This window comes from Pteronotus mesoamericanus, unplaced genomic scaffold, assembly GCF_021234165.1.
Source record: "Pteronotus mesoamericanus isolate MK-2021 breed Mesoamerican mustached bat unplaced genomic scaffold, CSHL_Meso_final contig_42, whole genome shotgun sequence".
NCBI classification, from domain to species: domain Eukaryota; kingdom Metazoa; phylum Chordata; class Mammalia; order Chiroptera; family Mormoopidae; genus Pteronotus; species Pteronotus mesoamericanus.
This window is the reverse complement of record NW_026555157.1, coordinates 14,996,227-15,005,373: the sequence shown is the minus strand read 5'-3', so window position 1 is coordinate 15,005,373 and position 9,147 is coordinate 14,996,227. Positions and strand designations below refer to the sequence as shown.

At 37.3% G+C, this 9,147-nt stretch overlaps 1 pseudogene; it reads right to left on the bottom strand.

Annotated features, from left to right (window-relative positions):
- Positions 1–7,562: 7,562 nt before the first annotated feature.
- Positions 7,563–8,225, bottom strand: LOC129073651 (actin-related protein 3-like; annotated as a pseudogene).
- Positions 8,226–9,147: the final 922 nt, after the last annotated feature.

Genomic DNA, 9,147 nt, shown 5'->3' with positions numbered 1-9,147 from the left:
TCTGATGGTTTGGAGTAATGGTTGTTCTATTTTTTAATTGTAATTTTGATGTGGTTGTGTGAAGGGATGAGCCATGTGTGCCCACGCTGCCATCTTGACCAGAAGCCCTATTTACGTTGTTAGAAAATGACCTTTTAGATAATTGTCTATGCTTATTTCCAATTAAAATAGCCCACAGTTGCACAAAATAGAAAAAATTTGATCCTTTCTTCTGCTCTGAATATGGATAAGAATGAATGATGTAGTACAAAATTATATGATGAACACATTGTGATGTGCCTTGGAATGAAATTTTTTTCCTCTTTGCTATCTAATGCAATGCTAACATTTATATCTTCCTACTGAGACAGTAAATAGAAGGAGAAACAATGTTGTTTACAACAAAATTTTTTATATTTGCTTTTGGCTACAATTGAGAGGGAAATAGTTGCAATAGGTGGGTAGAAAGAGGATTAAAGGGAATTAGTCAGCATTTCACTTTCTTCCCAAATCTATTTGCAAATATAAATTAACATAGAGAATATGGACCATTTGGAAAGGAGGTTGGAACTCTGACCCACTTTGTGCTTCCCATGTTCTCTTGACCTGGGTCATTCAGGATAGTCCAGGGGACTTTTAATCCACTGATCTGAGAGGACTGTGCCACTTAAACCAGAATCTTTAAACCAGAATCTAGGTTGAGCAGGCATAATCTTTTAAATAAAATTTTCCAGGTGATTCTAATATCCACCCAGGGTTGAGAACTACTATTCTGGAATGTACAAAGTGATTACAGATCCAGAATGTTGACTGTCATGGTCAGACTTCAGAAAAAGACTCCAGGTCTCTGAAAGACAATTCACTACAAAGGCCTCGAGACCCACCACGGTGGTGGTTGGTGGTATTTGTGCAGTTAGCCATCCTGCCAGCTCTGTGTATGTGTGTGCTGTGCCCTCAGATTAGCAAGAGATCCCTGAATATTATAAAATCTGCACACAGAGGCCAACACTATTTTCCAGTATGTTAGGGAAGAGTCTTTTTGATGCCTGGTAACTTATCGAGTGAATGTAAATTATGCAAAAGGAAATAATGATCCAAGCCTGACCCCTTCAAATGAGAGCATGTGTATGTGTTTATGAGAGAGAGAAAAGGAGAGAGAAACAGGAGGGGTTGGGAAGGAGGGAAAGAATGTAAGTCTCTAGAGATTCAATTTTTCTGCAAACTTATCCTAAGTATAAAATAGGGAAAATCCCCAATCTGAAGAAGCACTGCTGCCCAGATGAAACAGCTGGGCTCACGGTGGCAGTTCTGCAGCCCGCATGGCTGTGGCAGGTGGCGGGGAGGCCTTGGGCAGCAGGGCGATGAATTGTGGAACCCTCTTTATGGGACTTGAGAAGCATGGGTGTGAAATCTTTGCTTAGCTAGTCTTGGTGGCAAATGAAAGAGTTATATCATTGGGACCCTGTGACCATTCACCTTTGGATTCTGAAATAATTTAGGAGAGGCAATGACTTCTTGGTTTGGAGCATTTCTAAGATATTTTTGATTATATGACCTCTACTCCATGGAGGAATAGTAGGGCTGAAGGCTGATGCAGAGAGGGAAATTTCCACAGAGATTTTGTCTCCATAATGTAACTTCCACAGTGTCCTCACGGGTTGTGGGGACTGCCCACTTAGTCACGTTACAACTCATATTCTATTAACAAAAGGGAATAGAGGGAGAAGTGTCTTTTGTATATCTTGTCCTAACAGCATATTTGATGGCAGGTCCATAACTCCATTTTAAGTCCTTCTCTGCAGCAAGGTTAGTTTTGCGTGTGAAGAACTCAGGTTACCTATGTTTTACAAGGAGCTGGGTCATGGGATCCTACCTGAGAGTCCATCGAACACTAGGCAAGATGGTAAGGAGATAACAGAGTTTGTCTAAAGCCCTTGCTTGGGGCTAAAGGAGGAAAAAAAGGAAAGGTAATTTGTAAAACTACATTTGAGGTCATTCCACTCTGAGAAATGTTTCATTCCTGCTTGCATCACAAATGAAGAGCTGAGGGTTTTTCTGGAGGTCTGTTTTATTTATCTCGTTTTACTATTAGTTTCCCATTTAATTAATACTAAGCCCTAGCAGCCTCAGACCTCTGTACCCTAAGTATACCAATGATCTTCAATATCATTAATTACTGTGATGTTGTAGGAATTATATAGCCTTGCTGTGGAAACTTCCCATTAGCCTATTTTTATTTCACAAATATAATGAGCAAGTGACAGTAACAGCTTTGGGGTAAACTCTCAGCCTTGAGCAGCACCTCAGGGGAATTACATGGCGTCTCATTCACTTCAGTCTAATTGGACTGCGGCAGATTCAGCCTTTAGGGTATAAAATCTGGAGAGCGAGTCTGCAGTAAGGACACTGAGATCTGGTGTTCAGTATCAGTGGCCCTATAGCTGTGAAACCCATTCTTTTGGATTACTCAATGATAAACTGTAATTAAATATGTCTTGTCAAGTGCTTACTAGTTTAAGGTTATTTAGGTACAGCATAAGAGTCTGCACTCATGGAACTTTTAGTTTCTTTAGGGAAACAAGACACAGAGCCTTACATAGTAGGGGATGGCTGTATCTGATATATATTAAGATGACCAGTTTAGAACGTATGTTGGTAGAAACAATTGGAGAACATTGCTTGGGTAAGTGGGACTGAGGGAGGTTCCAAAGGCTAGGAAGGATAGGTGAGAAGGCTAGTATATTGGGGGAATAGTCAAGCAAAGGAAGAGAGGTACGAAAGAGAATAATATGTTGCAGGGATAGTGAAGAGGCTATTAGCTAGAGTATTCATTCTCTAGGGCTGCTAAAAAGATAACCACAAACTTGGTGGTTTAGACAACAGAAATTTATTCTCTCACAATTCTGGAGGCTGGAATCTAGAATCAAGATGTTGAAAGAGTTGGTACTTTGCAAGGCTTTGAAGGAGAAACCATTCTATATCTGCTCGTCGCTTTCTTTGTTGTTCCTTGGCTCACAGATGCATCACTCCAATCTCCGCCTGTCTTTACATGCCTTCTTCCTTGGGTCCTCATGTCTTAAAATTTCCTCTCCTTTCTCTTATAAGGATACCAGTCATTGGACTTGGTGCTCACTCTAAATTCAGAGTAATATTACCTAGAGATTCTTAATTTAATTACATCTGTAAAGACCCTATATCCAAATAAGGTCACATTAACAGGTTTCAGTGGTTAGCACTTAGACATATCTTTTTAGAGGATACTATTAACCCCTTATAATTACTAAAGGGGGATTAGGTTGGATAAATGGGAGAGGTCTGATTGTGGTAGGTCCTGAATTTTTAAACATGTTGTAGTAGCGATTCTCAGTTATCAATCAAAATGGCCAAGTTTGATGGAAAGATTATGGGGTGGACTCATGTGGGGTCATTTGCATTGCGGTATGAGGATCAATTATTATGAAGGAAAGAAGAGTAATGTTCATGTGATGATTCATTTTATGTGTCCATTTGACTGCATATGGGGTGCCCAGATTAAACATTACTTCTAAGTGTGTCTGTGAGGCTATTTCTAGATGAGATTAGCATCTGAATCGGTGGGCTTAGTAAAGTACACTATCCTCCCCAATGTGGGTAGACATATCATTCAATCGACTGAGGCCTGAATACAGCAAAAGGTGGAGGAAGGAGGAATTCATCCTTTTTTCTTGCTACTTGTCTTATTGAACCAAGCATTGGTCTTCTGGCCTTGCACTTCAATTTATATTTATAAAAAAAACACGGTACCTGTGAAGCATAATAAAAGGAAGCACAGTAAAATGAGATGTGCCTGTATCTGATAAAAGGTTAATATCCAAAACATAAAAAGAACTCATACAACTCAGTAGCAAAATAGCAATTTAAGTTAAACATGGTGAGGGGAAGGCAGAGACAAATGTATTTGAAAAAAAAATAAATTAATTAAAAAAAATAAAAATAAATAAATAAAAAATGGGCAGAAGATCTTGAATAGACATTTTTCCAAAGATATACAAATGCCCAACAGGTACATAAAAGGGTGCTCAAAATCACTAATCATCACATAAATGCAAATCAAAATGACACAAAAAGATATCACCTCATACCTGTTAGAGGACCATTATCAAAAAGACAAGAAATAACAAGTGTTGACAAGACTGTGGGGAAAAGGAACCCTGTTCACTGTTGGTGGGATTGCAAATTGGTGCAGCCCCTATGGAAAACAGTATAGAGGTTTCTCAAAAAAATTAAAAGTAGAACTGGTAGTTCTATGATCCAGAAATTCCACTTCTAGGTATTTATCCAAAGGAAACAAAACCACTAATTTGAAAGATGTTTGTGCCTCCATGCTCATTGCAGCCTTGTTTAGAGTAGTCAAGATATGAAAGCAACCTAAATGTTCATCAGTGGATGAATGGATAAAGAAAATGTAATAAATACACACAGTGGAATGTTATTATTCAGACATAAAAAAAGAGTAAAATTGTGCCATTCGCAACAACATGAGGTCGTTATGCTAAGTGAAATAAGTCAGACAAAGACAAATACCATATGATCTCACTTAATTGTGGAATCTAAAAAACAAGCAAAAATGAATAGATACAGAGAACAAACTGGTGGTTGCTAGAGGCAGGGGATATGGGATGCGGACAATGGGTGAAGATGGTTATAATATACAAACTCTCAGTTGGAAAATAAATAAGTCCTGGCACATAATGTATAGCTTGGTGACTGTAGTTAATAATACAATATTGTAGATTTAAAAGTTTCTAAGAGAATTAATCTTATCACAAGAAAAAAAAATATCGTTCCTGTGTGGAGACAGATGTTAACTAGACTTATTGCTGTGATCATTTGGAATATTAAATCATTATATTGTACACCTGAAATCAATATAATGCTATATGTCAGTTATATCTCTAAAAAGAAGGAAGTGAACTGCCCAAACTACACTGGAGAAGTGTTTTAGCAGGAGTGAACACAATAGCGCTTCAGTTTCTTATGCCTGTTTTCTTTCTTGAGGTAAGGAGAATTTATAAGCTGTTAACTTTGTATGCTCTTCATGAACTCTTGTAAAAGTTTCAAATATGTATTAAATTTAATCTTTTTTTAACTACCAAAGATTCCAAAGACAGGGGAGACAGTCACCAGAAAGGTTTATTTCAAGAGCAACTTTTATTAATTAAAATATTGTTAGCATAGTTCAGTGTATAAACTTAATAACTCCCTTAATGTAGCCATTTGTGATTTATAAACACCATCTCATTAACCTGAATAATCAACTGTATTCTCTTCAGTTCCACTTAGGTTTCAGGTCAGATTTGGGTCTGACTTAGGTTTTTCTGTGGCTTGTTTGGTAAAATAACTTACTGCAGTTTGCTTTATGTGCATTCACACATATGAAAAAAAATACTGTATAACAAAGCCTCAACTTTTATATAATATATATGTGAAATTTAATATCCTACCCACCAAAATAATTTTCATTTTAATTAACAATTAGGTTAACTTGTTTGTCTTTTAATACATTACTGAATTACTTCATGCAGTAAATTCTACGAAACTACTACATGTATTAGAAAAATATTATTCTGAAACCAGATCTCCTGAGGATTTTTTAAAAAAGCAATTTACATTAAAAAAAGCAATTTATCTTCAAAAATGAAAAAAACACTTTTGTGCTTCAAAGGACACTATCAAGAAAGTAAAAAGACAACTCGAAGAAGGAGAAAAATATTTGCAAATCATATATCTGACGAGAGACTTATATCCAGAATATATACAGAGTTTTACATGTAATAAAAAAGAAAAATAAAAAAATTAAAATATGGACAAAGGATTCAAATGGATATTTCTTCAAAGAAGATATACAAGTGACCAATGAGCACAGGAGAAAGTGCTCAACATCCTTAGTCATCAGGAAAATGCAAATCAAAATCACAATGAAATACCAATTCACATGAACTATGATGGATAATAATAATAAAAAAGATGGACAATGACAAATGTTGGTGAGGGTTTGTAGAAATTAGAACTCCCATATATTGCTGGTAGGATTGTAAAATGGTGCAGCCACTTGGGAAATCAGATTGGCAGTTTCTCGAGTGGTTAAACATAGAGTTACTGTATGAGCTAGTAATTCCACACCTAGCTATATATGCAAGAGAATTGAAAACATGTGTCCACACAAAAGTTGTACACAATGTTCACTCCAGCATTATTCATAGTGGCCCCAAAGTGAAACAACCCAGATGCCTGCAAACTAATGAATGAATGAATAAAATGTAACATATCTGCCTAATGGAATATTATTGGCTTGTGTTATGGACTGAATGTTGTGTTCCCCCAAATTCATATGTTGAAGCCCTTAGCTGTGATATGAGGAGTTGGGGCTTTGGGGAGGTAATTGGATTTAGATTAGGTCCTGTGAGTGGACCTAATGGGATTAGTGCTCTTATAAGAAAAGAGATACTTGAGTTCATTTTCTCTGCCCTGTGAGGAAATGGTGAGAAGGTGGCCATCTGTGAGCTGAGAAGGAGGGCCCTCATCAAGAACCAAATTTGGCAGCACTTTGACAGACTTTCAGCCTCCAGAACTATGAGAAACATCTGTTTTTAAGTCACTCTGATATTTCACTATAACAGCCTGAGCTAAGGTCTTGAAAAAGAATGAAGTACTGATACACGCTGTACATGATGAGCCTTGAAAACATGATGTTAAGTGAAAAAAGCCATACACAAAAGACAAAAAGAAAGAAAGAAAGAAAGAAAGAAAGAAAGAAAAAAAGAAAAAAGAAAGAAAGAAAGAAAAAGCAGCAGCAGAGAGGGAGCAGGTCCATTAAAGCCACTCAAATAGCTAATAGAGATTTGATTGGACTTCAGCACTGCCAATCATTTCTACTATAGAAGAAATTCTAAGAGAGATCAAAACTTTCCTTTAGGAGCAAACAACAGTTGACACCCACAGCACTGCCCTGACTTTACCTCTCACACCTTCGGTCAATGGCACCTGCTTAAACATATGAACCAGGAAGATCTATGAGCAGAGGCCGAAACTGGTGTGGTAATACCTGAATGTTGTGAGCATTGCTTTTTTATTTCTTTTAAAACCGGTCCCACAGTCTTGTCTTGTCTTAAAAAATTTTTTTGAGCAAGAAAAAGAATGCAAATCAGTAGACAATCTAATATACTAGCTTCTTCATTCTAAAACATGTGTAACAAAAATGAATTTGGGGGGGAGGAGATGGTAGCAATTAATAATTACTGGAATCCCTTATCCTATGAATGAGTAATGACAAGTTTATGAAGCCAATTTTGAAAATTTTAAAAATTTATTTCTTTTATTGTGGTAACATATAAGTAGCACAAAATTGACCATTTTAACCATTTTAAAGTATACAGTTCAGTGAAATTAAATGCACTTGCATCATTGTGTATAAGGCTATGTTTTGAAATTTATTTTTCACTTGGTCACGTTTTCCCTTCAAAGTATAAAAGTGACACTCAAAGTCCCTGCACATTCGGTTCAGTGAGGTCAATATTCTTGTAGAGAGAATGACATCAATAAGATTAATTTGGAAGTACTTTATCTACAACTTGTTAGGTAGGTGGTGTGAAGTCTGGATTAGCAAATTTTTGAAGAAAGACTTCAGGACCTGTCATAACCAACGTCAATGGAAAATTCTTTCTTTGAAATTGCTTTGAATCAGTATACTGCTTAATCCACTTGGCCCATGTGTGTAATACTTGTTAAATTCTTTTACTAAATCTGGGCAGACATAACTATAGCACTTCTTTACTTTCATAGATGTTTCTAGGGATTGTTTTAGAGGAATTCCTACTTCTCAGTCTCAGCAGTCACAATGAAATATGTTGCAACCCGCTCTGTGATTGGCATGTGCGCACCACAGCTGCCAATCCCATGCTCCTCAGCCACCGTAGGAATGAGAGTGATGCCATCTTCACCATCTTGTACCATACTAGTCACCAGCAGTTTTCCTGCTTGTTTTGATGCCAAGGATGTCATTAATGCAAAAACAGCCTGCGTGGCTATGGTTAAGCCTGGAATATTGAAGGACTCAGTGTTTCAGCATCATAGTCTGTTTTCTTGATTTTTTAGTGGAGGTTCAATTAAAAGAAAACAATGACCTTCAAGTGTTTAGAGAACACTTGCTCCATAAAGTTTTCTATGAGGTCAGTTTTCAACAGTACCATGTGCACTGGCCACTTCATGGTACATGTGGCCTTTTCTATTACTTCATTCCAGTAAAGAAGTCTAGAACATGGCCACTTCCATCACTCCCTTTTACACTTGATTGCCCACTTTTTCTGAGTCATTGATTGCAGTACATAAAAGGATAATGAACTGTGGTCTCTACTGGCATCACGTTCCAATTTTGTAGACTTGGTGCCATGACCCACCACACAAGCTGGTAGCTGTTCTGCCATCTCCCTTTTCTCCTGCTTTTGCTATCATTGTCTGGTCTGCTAGTTTGGTTCTGAGATTGATGACAGTGTAGGGAACTATCTAGCCCTCCACAGTTGGGTTGCCCTCTCCTACAATTTTTCCTTTCATACTGCCTTTTCCCAGAAAGCCAGGGTGACCATAGGTGCATACACCCCATGGAGACCCAGTCAGGTGCATACTTGGAGTATTCTGCATAATTGTTTTGAATGGAGTTAATAAGGCAGCAGGCTAAAAGTTTGATTTCTAGGTTATTGTTTGCCTCATTGTTTATTTGAAACAAAAAAGCAAACAAACAAAAAAAACCCCCCATAGATGTCAAGCCTAGCCCAGCAAGGGTATCATCCTTAATTTTGACAAGAAAAGTAAAGTATGAAAAAAGCCAAATGGAGGCAGCATGTGGGCTCGTATCATGGAGGAAAATAAAAGAGATGAGGATGGTGAGATCATGAATGATTTACCATAAATGTAGTCACAAAATCAGATGTTTAGGTTGAATATACTGCTAGAAGGTGACATACCTAAAGCAAGGCTGGGAATGGTACATGTGCAGAGGTTACTGCAGTAAATGTGTTTTAACTAATTAGCTCTCTGGGCAATGCTCTCAAACCAAGACACGCATCTGAATGACCTATGTGGTTAAAACAAATAGCTCTCTAGGTCTTACCTTAGGTCTTTTAAAATAGACTC